This window comes from Aegilops tauschii, chromosome 1 (genome assembly GCF_002575655.3).
Source record: "Aegilops tauschii subsp. strangulata cultivar AL8/78 chromosome 1, Aet v6.0, whole genome shotgun sequence".
Taxonomy (NCBI): domain Eukaryota; kingdom Viridiplantae; phylum Streptophyta; class Magnoliopsida; order Poales; family Poaceae; genus Aegilops; species Aegilops tauschii.
Window position 1 is genome coordinate 411,921,158 of NC_053035.3, and position 9,572 is coordinate 411,930,729.

A 9,572-nucleotide genomic window follows, 5' to 3' on the forward strand; every position below is an offset into this window, starting at 1 on the left:
TTATGGAGCTAGACAAATTCCAATTTGCAATAGCCACTAAGCTAGCCTTGAAATGTGCTCGATTTGTGCAGTTAAGTTTGTATATAGGGGCATCTCCAACGTCGATTCTCAAACCACCCGCATACGTTTGGATGTGTTGTGTCATCCAACTTGAGACTATATCGGTCCGTCGAGTGGTCCAGACATGTTTTTCCCTGCAAATTGGAAGCAAAGTTGGGGAATTTACATGAGCGCGGCACCCACGATGTTGCCATCATCGGTGCTAAGGAACGGAGCTTTCGCTTAACAACTCACTCGTGCCACCACGAGGCAACCAGGAGGAGCACGACGATGTCAGATCCCTAGATCCGGGTCAGGACGCCGCCCCTCAAAGAGAGAGGGCACGTCAGAGGTACCCGCCGCAACACCTCACGTTGCCCACACAACCCGAGAGGAGAGTCACCACCATCGCAATGATGCCCGCCAAAGAGCAATGATGCGGACCGCCATCCGGAGCCACTGCCCCGGCATCCCTGTCATGAGATACCGTACGCCGCTTACATCATAGCACACACAACCATGGGAGGAAGAGCGATGGCACTCCATCTACTCCTAGCCCGGCATCAGTCCCCGAGTCTGGGTACACTAGTAGAAAACATGGCTTTGGTTCAGCCAGAAAAGAGCATTAATCCCGGTTGCATTACGAACCAGGAATAATGTGAGCATTAGTCCCGGTTCGAGCGGCTAGGCCATCGTACAGGCATTAGTCCCGGTTCAAATGAGACCTTTAGTCCCGGTTGGTGCCACGAACCGGGACTAAAGGGTGCGATGCCCATTAGTACCGGTTCGTGGCACCAACCGGTACTAAAGGTTAGACCTTTAGTCCCGGTTCGAGCCACCAACCGGTACTAATGGGGTTTGAGGCATTAGTACCGGTTCATGGCACGAACCGGTACTAAAGGTCCCATTTTCAAACTCTACCCCCGCTGGATCGCCTTTTCAGTTTTGTAAAAAGCAAAAGAAAATGATAAAAACTTCAAAAATTAAAATCCTTCCAGATGTAGTTATGTTACTACATGTACTAGTTAGGAAAATTTAAAAACTTAAATTTGGACATGTTTTGCAAAAAGTGTAGGGAAAATGTAAAACGGCTATAACTTTTGCATATGATGTCAGAAAAAACGTATAATATATCAAAATGTTCAGCACGATTTTGACAGCCTACGGCCTGTTTGCAAATTTTTAGAATTCTCAAATTCTAAAAGAAAAAAAGTTATGCTCAAATTTATGTTTTTTTGAATTTTTGTTAAATCTGGTCAAACGATGGTCAAACTACTTATTCAAGAAATATTAGTGTTACTAAATAATTATTCAAGAATATTAGTGTTACTAAATAATTATTTTAGTTTTTTTGAATTTTGGTCAAATCTGGTCAAACAGTGGTCAAAAAATGGTCAAACTAATTGTTCAAGAAATATTAGTGTTACTAAATAATTATTTCAGTTTTTTTGAATTTTGGTCAAATCTGGTCAAACTGTGGTCAAACTATGGTCAAACTACTTATTCAAGAAATATTAATGTTACTAAATAATTATTGTTTTTAGAACAAAATGAGTCTTGAATAAATATTAGTTTTTGAATAATTATTCAAACTATTTTACCATCACATAGCGGTTTCTGATACAAAATGAGTCTACAAAGTAATAAATGAAGATATGTATATTACTACACCCATGACACTTCCCACTATGGAGGTAGTAACATAAACTAGTAATATATGTATGTTACTAGTCTAAATAAATTACTCCCCAATATAACTAGTCTTAGGCTTTTTTCCGTGGATGGCATATGTGGGACAAGGGGACAACAGGATTTGCCCGTGTGGTCGACCTCCAAGGTGAAAAGTATATGTCCATTCCATCCAGTAGAATCAAAAGCACCACTCTGAGACGTACATCTCTCGTTCTCTTCACCAATCTAAGCACAAGGAGCAGGAGGTAGGCTGGCAGGTCGCACCTTGGATTGGGTAGCCATAGTCTGACTGACGTAAAACGTTGCCGTCGTTGGGGTAGGTCAACTTTTTCTCTGTTTTGACCAAAGCAAGCGCTTGCATGCAACGCCACCGTTTGACCCATACCGGATCCGTTGAGCGCGTCGGTGTAGAAGCCAACGTTTTGGTTCCGGAGACCGCCTCCGTCAACAAAGGCAGCGGCAACTTGACCTGACTTGCAATATCAGCAACTGCCACCAGATCCTCTTTCTTTCTGCCTATAAGGATTTGCTCCAGGGATACTATAACTGAACCAAGCATAGTTTCAGTTGGAAAAAATATCAGTAACAGTAAAATATCAGTAACAGGCAAGTGACAGATCAGATTGCAAATTCAGTGAATCAGCACCAACCATTCTCTAATGAAAAATCTATAAATGCTCCTTAATTTTAGAGCTCTCACGGTCAATGAAGGTCTCCGATTTGAAACTGGGTCACCCGATTTTCACAGGGTCATTTTTTTCTCTCTAGGAGCTCTTTTGTTCGAGTCTTTTAAGGCTGGTCATAGTGGGGAGTAACTTATGCTAGTGGCATGCATACCACTAGTCTAAGTTACTATCTTCATAGTGCAAAGTAACATAGTGGTAGTGTCATAGATGACTTCATTTATTGTTCCCTCCATTTTTATATACAAGGTCACAAACTCAAATTACAGGTACGAAGGTAAAATTTAATACATGTTTTGCAACCTAACTTTTCTTTTCGTTTACTAGGATCATTAATACATCGCATGCATGCAAGAAAAATGAGTGGAGAAAGTAGCTAAGTGACATTACGACAGCATGCATGCAAGCATTAAACAAGTTGCTAGTACGAGGAAACATCATTAATTTTGCCTCGATTATCATTGGTGGCCTTGTATAGATGTAAAATGTATATTCCATAGTGGCCTTGTAAGTAAATGGAGGGAGTAGTTTGTAGACTCGTCTCCTCTTGAAACGCGCTATGTTACAGTAACATATTAGAGCAAGTACAATAAGGTGACGTAAGCAGACTATAAGAATTAGAATATTATATCTTTACTTATTTGGAGGAGAGAGAAGAGAGACGGGCTCTTGATTAATAGCCATCTGCAGCACGAGCCCCGAGACGCTTTATGAGGTTGTAAGGTGGGCCAACTACTAATAAAGTACTACATGTTTAAAACTTACTATTGTACATGCCGGCTATGAGGTTGGCTCTAGATGATGTGGCAAATCCTTATAACCGACCGTTGTCTGTATTATCAATCATGCTCTTATGTTACTCTAAACACATCTTTCCTTATTAAATGAATGCCACATAAGCAAATTTATCTTGAAACACGCTATGTTATAGCTAAGCTACTCCCACTATGACTAGCCTAATCCACTACGTTCCCTAATTTTGGAGCTCTCATAGTCAATTGAGGTCTCCTATTTAGCATTAGCTCGCCCGATTTTGACTAGGCCAATATATTTTTTTCTCAAGGAGCTTTCTCGTTCAATTATTTTTACGAATGATAAATCCTAAACGTTCGGGATTTGACAATAGAAATTGAACGTTTTTATGGCAATTTTAGTTGACGTGAAGATGTCAAGTTTAGTTGGCAAGCACAACAATGTCCTGACAAAAAATAAACGGAGGACATAATTGGCATGCTTACCAACTAAACTCGTCATGGTCAAAAAATATAAATTACCCCAAAAAATCGTTCTATTTGCCATGGTTAAATCCCGAACGTTCGGGACTTATCGGTGTCCTTCTTTTAATCATTATATTCTCTGAGCATAATTGGTTTGATGCCAAAAATTGGCATGCCGATGTTTGGCATTGTGCCAAATATTGGCCACTACTTGGTTGGTTACCGAGTCGTCTTGCCATCTCATAGAAAGTTGCCAATAGTTGGCAAGTGTTGGTATTGCCAATATTTGGCAATGTCAGCATTTGGCTAGCCAAATATTGGCAGCAAACCAATCATGCTCTCTAGGAGCTCCCCCATTTGATTGAGGTATTCAATTTTAGATTTAGTTCATGATTTTGACTGAGTCAACGATTTTTCAAATCAATCGATAACCAAAAACATTGAAATCCACAATACTAAATAAATAAAATATGGAAATTCATTTCATGATGAATCTAATGATATCAATTTGATATTATGGATATTTATATATTTCTCTACAAATTTGGTCAAACTTAAAGAGGTTTGACTTTTCAAAAATTTAATACACCTTATATTTTGAAAGAGTGGGAATAGAAAAATTTATGAAAACCCAACACACCAACGGCGCAACAAAGTGCACCTAACCCTTCTAGTATCAACTATACTCCATACTCTAAAGAGTCACAACACAACACCCTACAAATGATCAGCAGAGCTACCACCGAGAAGATAAACCAAGAATGGGAAACAAATTTACTGCTAGTAAGAATGATCAGAAACCATCAGAGAAGATTCGGTAAAACAAATGGCTATCAGCTTAGTTTGCAGGTAGGCAGAGCGACACTATCAGTATCAGACTATTGTTTGTTGCCTCAGGTGATCTGGATGGACCAATTCTCATCTAAGCTCTCCCATATTATTTTTTCATAAATTCGTTCAAAGTTGGGTGGGGGCATTGGCCCTCTCATCTTAATGCATAGATCCGCCATTGCTAGTGTATTTGTGATGTAAATGTATATTTAATATTTTTCTGCTCTTCCATCCGCAACACCCTTCCTTTCATAGTCATTTTTTTAAAAAACGTAGTAAAAAAACACCCTTTCCTTTGGGGAAACCTCTGGATGAAGATGAAGCTGAGTCTGGATCTCGGTCTTCCAGTCTCTTGAAGATGCATGTCAACCAGATGACAATCAAAATCAACAATAATGCCCCTCCTGCAATCAGGATAGGTTTGTGACCCTTTTCCAAGAGTCTTTGTGCCAAGGGAGATGGTGCATTCGGAGAAGGAGAAGGTAGTCCGGCCCGTCAGCAGAAGTGACACTTTTTTTGGGGGGGGGGTTCAGGAGTATTTATTACTCAAGAGCAAAGAAATTCTTCCCTACACAGTTTAGGGATATTACAAGGACCGGAGCCAATCCAAATGAAAGTGCGATCCTCCGTCCTACAAAAGTTTGCCATAACATGGCCAACATTATTTTGCTCTTTACTAATATGAGTAAGGGATATACAGTTCATGCAAGTACCTACCGGCATACTGCCCGCCAAATGTAGGGTGTGGATGTAAAATGGATGCTGTGCTAATTTAAAAATGTCTCTTGGAGACAAAAAATTCGGAACAAAGGGAGTACTAGCTAGATTTCGTGAATGTTTTGTAGCCACTTTTTGGACTAGTAAGGTCATGTCCAATGCATGGATGCTTAGACTATTAAAATTAATAATTACTCAATTAGCATTGATGGAAGAGTCGCTAGCCACAGCGCATGGCGTCTATTTGAGCGCTTACAATAATTTTTTCCGCTAAAAATATACTTGTAGCTCGAGCTCAGAATAGTAGTTTCGCGTCGTGTGTCAATTTTCCCTTTTCTTCCTCGGGTGCTTTCACCTTTTGATCTCCAGGCATCTTACTGACCAGAGGAACTGCAACCTGAGCATGGACCATCGTGTCTTTGCATCGATCCAGGTAACTAGGAGTTGTATCTAGGACTGCATGTGCAAAGTGACAATCAAGACCTGCGTGCAAGGGAAAGTGTTTTTCGAGACTTGGCAAAAATTCACATTCTTAAGTTTCCATTTTTTTTAACAGATCATGGGCTTATAACCTGTGTAAAAACTTTGTGGATTTTCGTTAAAAAATGATCATTTGTTTAAGTTTAAGGACTCATTTGGTTCATAGGATATGAAAATCATACGAAATGAGATGACATTTTAATAGGAAATTTTTCGTTGGGTCTAAGCTAAGATATTTTTCCTTTGAAATGTGAAGGATTGGTTCTTAACTTCTTATCCTACCTAGGAGTAGGAATCATTCCTACGAAGCAAGGATTTTTTTCTACAAAAATTCCTATCGTTTAGAATTCCTACAAAATTCTTCTAAACCAAAGGGGTCCTAAGTTTGTTTGAGCTAGCTAGGCTCGGGTGGTGGCAATCTGGTCTAGCACCGACTCTGGCGTCACATGCCACGAACCAACCGGCCTGGCCGGGCCGTTATCGAGTCGTAAGCAATGGCGGGCTCGACGAGGCTATCTCGATTGGAGGCATGGCATCGTCAGCTATGCCGGGCATGACGACGTTTGTCGGCATCGTGGAAGGCGTGCAACCTCCCTCGACAGCGTGCAGCGGAGATCATGTGTCCGCTAGATCCGTTAGTGGCACAGTACTTGGCCGTGGCGCCATGTGGCCAAACATGACGAAGGCCGACGCAAGGTTGTGGCATTGTGCCGGTGGCAACTAGCCTCTTGGGTACGATATTTTGATGGGGGGCGAATCTATTGAGCAACACGTTGACCCGTTCTCAGCTAGGCATGGTTGAGCTGGGATCGTATGGAGGTGCAGTGACAAACTGACAACCCTTTCAGCTGGAATTTTCTCCAGCGGCATGTGGGTCCTTGGCCTCTCCTAACACCGAGATCTGGCTACCAAGGAGTAATCAGCTGGTAGCAAAGTTGTTAAGTGACAGTTCGACGACAAGTATGCATTCACTTTGGGTGAAACCCACAATCTCACATCCCCAAGTAGATGCGGTACTATCGACACACGCATGCCATGACCTTGTTGAAGGTGTTGGCTCTAGCTTTGCTTCAAGGATGAAAATTGTATGTTTGACTTTTTGTTGAACCAGTCAACATCAATGCACGTGTGATAATTTCTTCTTGAAAGTTTTATCTAGGCCTGAGGTAATTACACAAAACCATCATATTTTCTAGATAATTTTCTAGGCGTGCACGTGTGATCATTTTCTTCAAGGATGAAAGCTTTGCGCTGCAACCTGCAACCACTCGGCAGTTCCATCCATCACATGCATCCACCTCATCCATAGCAGCAAAGCTAAAGTGCAAAACCAAAGCCAGAGCCATTGGATCATCTTTTCTATCTCTCTCGCTCTCTGTCGACTTTCTCTTGTACGTACACGCACTACAGGGCATCGGCTATTTGGTAGGTAGAAAAAGGCAGGCAACAGCGCCCGAAGCTGAATCTGGAAAAGTGGTAGGACAGACTGACAGACTGATTAATCTAGTCGTAGTTAGTCACCATGCATGAGTTACTGTGATCCAACTTTGGATGATGAGATCGTAAAGCTCCTGTGGTAGCTCTAATCAATATGAAAGTAACTATTTGTATTCCAAATATAATTTATTTATGAAACGATCGTAAGGTTACCTCGGCCGAAGAATAACATATTCAATGATGAATAGTATTACTATATATTTGTTTGTGTTAGGGGGGGGGCATTGGCCCCCTCATCTTAACACATACCTCAACCTCTCCTAATATGTTAGTATGTCGTATTTGTGATGTAAATATATTTTTGTATCAATTGGACCACCCTGAGCTCCGGTTGACCTTCTGTGGATGAGGAAGTGATGCAGAAAAATCCAGAAGGGTTTTCTTGTCAGTGTTCATATCAGCTCCTTTGGCACAAGGAAGAAGTAGGCCAGCAGAAAGAAAGCTAGGAGCAGAAGATGTTGCATTGTTAGGATGTGCAGAGAACAAGCAGAACCTGAATTATAATCCGAGGGTCATCAATGTTTCACTCCTGCTGCACAAAGGAAAAGAGTACATTACTGTCTAAAATCACAAACCCTACCTACACATCACTATCTCAAACTTAGACTAAAATCACGAAACTTCCGCTGCAAATCGATGGTGGCAGAGCATAAAACCACTGATAGCAGAAAGTTGGGGGCAGATTACTGCACAGAATGCACCTTTGATGCCAAACGAGGTTTGGTGGTCAATTGCTGTGAGCGCGTGTTCAATCTGCACAAGCTTCCCCGATCGGCTGAACGAAATCAAGGGGGGAAAGTCAGGGTAGGTAGAAATAAGCAACCCAAGCACATTAGTTGTTGAACATGGAGATGAACAGCAAGCCACATGAAACATAGGTGCAAAGCAAGAAGAGACCCGAGACCGAGGAGGGAGAAGCATCACGGGTGAAGGAGGATCCCGATGTCTCTCTATGAATACATCATGGGAGGCCGAGGAGGGAGAACTATCATGGAAGAATTCCTTGGCCGCTCCCCTGGTGTCGTCTCCTCCCTCCCTCCTTTGAGGTGTAGTAGTGGAGTACAATGTGCGATCGTGTGTGTGTGTGTGTGCCCAACAAACAACTAGTTTCAGTAAAACCTTCTAGCATCTGATGTCTATAACAACTCTTATTGATATCTACTTCCAACGCTGAAAACCTTCTAGTATCTGTGCAGAGACTGATATGTATATACAACAACTCTTACTGATATCTATAATCCTACAATATTTCAGACTATTTCCAAGTTTTAGCTGAAAATGATTTACCAAAAGTTTCAGTAAACTGCTATTCAGACTAGTAGTTTCGAACACTGTTTTCCAAGCATAAGAAGAGTAGCAATCACTCACCGGGCGTCCCGGGCGTGACGAGGACGATGTGGAAGAGTAGGCCGCTGCTGGGCAGGAGGTCGAGGAGGAGTGGAAAAAGCCTACCATCACATGTGGGGAAGCACATGACGAGGTTGGGGACACCCAGCTGCGTGACTAGCTTCTTCCTCAGGCGGAATACGGACCTCCCCTTGAAATCGAACGCGTCGTGGCAGATGCGGGCCCCGTCGGCGCTCACCTCATCACACACGATCGCCCGCGCCTACAACATTCTGGTCAAGCTTTCGGGGAGGGGGAGCTGCAAGTGAGCTGCAAAGAACCATCATGATGCCAGCCAGTAGATCAAACACAAAAATGCCATCAAGAATAGGAAGTGTGGCAGCCAAGAAACAAAGGGTTTAACCATGAACTTCTCCCGAGAAACGCAAATCTTGCAAGATGCCAGGAACAGAGCCAAGAAAGAATGAAATTAACATGGGCTGAACGAAGGAAATCAGGGAAAAAAGTCAGGGTGGGTACAAATAAGAAACCCAAGCACACTAGTTGTCAAGCATGGAGATGAACAACAAGCCACACTAAACATAGGTGCAAAGCAAGAAGAGATCCGAGGATGAGGAGGGAGAAGCATCACGGGAGAAGGAGGATCTTGATGTCGATCTCTGAAGACATCGCGGCAGGCCGAGGAGGGAGAACCATCATGGAAGAATTCCTTCGCCGCTCCCCTGGTGTCATCTCCACCCTCCTTCCCTCCTCTGAGGTGTAGTAGTGGAGTACAGTGCGCGATTGTGTGTGTGTGTGTGTGAGAGAGAGAGCGACTGTGTCTGAGCCGTGGGCGAGCTGCTTTTGGAGGGGCATGGGCGAGGTGGCGGGCCGGCAGGGCTTTGTCCAGAAGCTGCAGAGGGCTTCTTGCTGCCTCTTACCCGTGGGCCCGCGTATACGTTTTTGTTTGCTAAAACAACATTACCACGTCTTTTACTTTGCGAGCGGATTCTTTCATATTTCGGGGGGCATGGCCACGTGGCTCTCTACGAGACGGATGTGTATGTGTATGTGAGAGAGAGAGGGAGAG